The sequence below is a fragment of the Apteryx rowi genome, unplaced genomic scaffold, assembly GCF_003343035.1.
Source record: "Apteryx rowi isolate R43461 unplaced genomic scaffold, aptRow1 scaffold_692, whole genome shotgun sequence".
NCBI lineage: Eukaryota > Metazoa > Chordata > Aves > Apterygiformes > Apterygidae > Apteryx > Apteryx rowi.
This window is the reverse complement of record NW_020450974.1, coordinates 228,138-232,048: the sequence shown is the minus strand read 5'-3', so window position 1 is coordinate 232,048 and position 3,911 is coordinate 228,138.

Genomic DNA, 3,911 nt, shown 5'->3' with positions numbered 1-3,911 from the left:
TCGACTCGCTCTTCATCCACCCCTAGGCACAGCTCAATACATTCCAGTTGCTCTCTCACATAAAGAGCAACTCCACCACCTCGCTTGCCTGGCCTGTCTTTCCTAAAAAGCACGTAGCCATCCATGRCRGCACTCCAGTCATGYGAGCTATCCYACCATGTCTCTGTAATGGCAATGAGATCATGGTCCTGCGACCGCACACACATCTCTAGTTCTTCTTGTTTGTTCCCCAAGCTGCGTGCATTGGTGTACAGGCATTTCAGGGAGGTGATCGAGCATGCAGGTTTCCCAGGAGGGGTAAAAGAGGGTCCTCCATAGCCACATCCCATGCGCACTTCYCTGGCTRCRTTCACCTGCTGGAGGCATCCTGACTTGAGCAGTCTTTTGCCAACTACCCTGGCACTATAACTCTCCCCTTCCCCCGTCCTTCCTAGTTTAAAGCCCTCCTTACCAGGTTGGCCAACCTGTTGGCAAAGACCCGCGTGCCCCGCCTCGTGAGGTGGATCCATCTCTCGCCATCAGTTGTCGATCTTCAAACAGGGTCCCATGGTCTTAGAAACCAAAACCCTGTTGTCAACACCAGCGGCGCAGCCAGTCGTTAACCTGGGAAGTCCGTCTCCTCCTCCTCTCATCCATCCCCCTCACTGACAGGGCTGAGGAGAAGATGACCTGGGCTCCCAGGCCCTTGACCACCATCCCCAGAGCTCTGAAATCCTGTTTTTCTGCTTGGAAAGTCCCTGCTAGGGAGGCAAGACCACAACACCTCCGTATGGCTTCCTCCCTCCCTGGGGTCTGTGCAGTTTCTATTCCCGGCCTAATCAGGTGGCAGACTTCTTTAGGCCTGTTAACTCTTCTGTTCCACAGCCTTGCGCATATCAGTCCTTGTGCATATCAGTTCTCGTGCATATCAGTTGGCAAACTTCTCCAATCCTGTTAACTCTTCACTCACTCATCAAGCAGATAAAAAGAAAGGCACTAAAGTTTTAGCCTTTAGCATTCCTGCAACCCCATTGTTCTACTTAAGCAGATCTATTAATATTGTCCTGTTGCCATGATAGATTATCATCACACACAACCAAATAACTAGTGAAAAGTCAATCTTCTGTAGCTGGAAAACATTTCCCATACATTTTAAGTAGTAGCTTGTAAGAGACTTATGCAGTTTCTGTTTCTGTTTCAGCACAGGTCCAGGTTCATCCCTAATCATAACACACCCTGCAATGGGCACCATATTAAGGCAAGATTTTCACCCTCTGAGGAAAAACTTTTTAAAAAAGAGAACAGTCTTAGAAATAAGTTTACTCAGGAATCTGAAAAATTATGTTAGGTTTTCTAACAACTCACTATCTCCAGTCATCTCTATCTCTTTCTCACTATCTCTAAGTATTCATGAGCATTTCTTGATCTTGCAGTAACAATATAAAGGCATAGGTTTCTTCATCTGCTACTGTGGACATATGGGGCATCAGATTACTTGTGCAACATCTCTATCCCACAAAAGAAAAAAAGTTTAAAAGATAATGCCCCTAAACTCAGCTGATCCCCAAAGTCAAGCATGAGTAGACATCTCTCCTAAAGGACCCAAGTCTTTGAAATACCTTTTATAACAGCTCTGACCTCTAGTGCTTAGCCTACAGTGCTCCTTTCTGAGTGTGGCTCATTTTGTCTAAAACTTCTACTATGATTGAGGAGAGAGTGGGACATTAACAGTCCAAACCCAAGGAACTGGAACATAACATAATGTTGTGTTCAAACAATGTAAAATGCTAGGTCCATAGACTTGTGATGTGCAGTAGGGCTCTAAACTGAGCTTTACAACTTCACTTTTTAGAATGCTTTTCAGATATGTGAGTAATACCTGTGCGGACAAAATTTGGAAATCAAGGTTATGATGATATATGTTGATATATTCTTAGAGAAGTGTCATCTTTCTGTTTTGGTCTACAGAATCACTCCATACACCTATTACAAACAAAAAGCTGTTTTCTTTCATATTCTTAATATAGTCCTGAGAAAACAACTCAGTAAACTTTCCAAAGATAATGTGCCTGATGAGGGTTTTTATTGCTAGTGCTTTAAAAACAAGATTTTTGTTTGGCAAGAAAGCAAATTAATTCTAAGAAATATGAATCACCTTTGGGGAGGGAGAAAATGAGGAATAAATATTCTTGTTTTTGCAAAAGTTTGTGAACCTGAATTAATTTTACAGGCTTCCCTGCTGTCCCCCCAAATCAGGTGGATGTTGGAAAATCTCAGCACTGCCCTTCTTTAGTGAGTGCTATATGTTGAAGTAACCAATAAATGTTTTAAGACATTAAGAAAACTGTGGCTTTGCATCAACCTGGTTTTTAGGTAGCAATATTTACATCACCAGGCTGAGACAGTCGCTGAATTAAAGGAGGGTGAATCATTATTGATAAGCAAATCTTGAGCTCATTGGTCTAAATTTATGCATGGAGTAAGTGTGCATACCCCAATATTTTCTGTTGCAACTATATAGCATACCTGAATGTAGTTCATTGTCTTTATTAATAAAGAACTCTTTGAATAGTGAGGCATTAATAAAAAAGCTTCAATAAGAAGCAATAGCTTTTTTATTTATGCTGCCCTGTAATCTTGCACTTTCAAACTAGATTGGTTCCAAGGACACAAGCTGGTATGGTGTCAGCAGTAGGGGCCAAACCTCTGAACTGCAGAAGGTCAAATAAAATACACTGGAACAGAATAGCGTAGGTAACATGCAATCTTGTATTTATGCTGACTATAGAAATTAGACATAGTGAGAGACAAGGCATCTCTGTGATTAGAGACKTAAATTTGTTATTAAATATCCAGTTGAGTACAAAATTATGCATGCCAGAACTACTGTCAGAATAACCAAAAGAGACAGATAAAGTTGCAGGTGAATACCTCTGCCTCTCTCTACTAAGAGATGAAATGCTTATAGAGGTCACCAATGCAAAACCAACATGCATCAGCTCTGATTATGCAGTAGAGTTTAGGCTAGCACACCAATTTCCTGGCATCTTGGTACTGCAGTAGTTTACCTCCTGTTAATCAACAAGTAAGTGGTGAGCACTGAAGAGCATCAGTCTATAACAGTAACATTGTGCTGACAAAAGACCTGTCAAAAAGATGGATGATTCCATGTCGCTAGAATAGCCTTCCTTGTTCTCTGGCAAACCTCACTTTCGCTCTCTTTTCTAACGAAATGTCACAAAATGATATGCTGCAAACAAGAATTTTCCACTACAAGGTTTCATGCTGTTTTTCAGTTGACTTTAAGTGAAAGGAAAGGTACATTTGCTTTGCCTTTTTTAGTTAGGAGAAGATTTACAAATTAGGTGCAGTAGCACAAGCATTGAAGTAACTGCCAATATGGCTATTTGTAGGATTTAATAGCACTAATCATGGAATGAAATAGAGGTAATAACCATTTTCGGCCTGGTTTGAATTCTTTTCCTTCATAATATAAACACCACATTTAAATTTTAACAATAACTCATTTACATTTTTAACAATTTAAGTTGTTACAGTTGAAACTGTAGGACACTAAAGACCATCTCAAAATTATCATTAAGAGTCCACAGACTAATCTTGTCTTGTTTTATGACACTGACGGGCAAGTAAAGAGTTAATGAAATTAGAGAAGTTAGGGATTGAGTGATGAGTTTGGCTGGGTCAAGATGCCTACATGAAGATGGTGGCAAAACAAACAAGGCGAAGGAGGAAGCGATGTGAAGACATTGCAGTCCACCTTCCTGTTTCGCAAGGAGCAAAAGACCACAATCACAAACTTAACTCTGACCTATGGTAACCTTCAGCTCATTACACCCTATTTTAATATTATCTCGCACACCCCCTCCTAATTAGCATATCAGGAAGGGGAAGGAAACGAATAATAAAGCCAA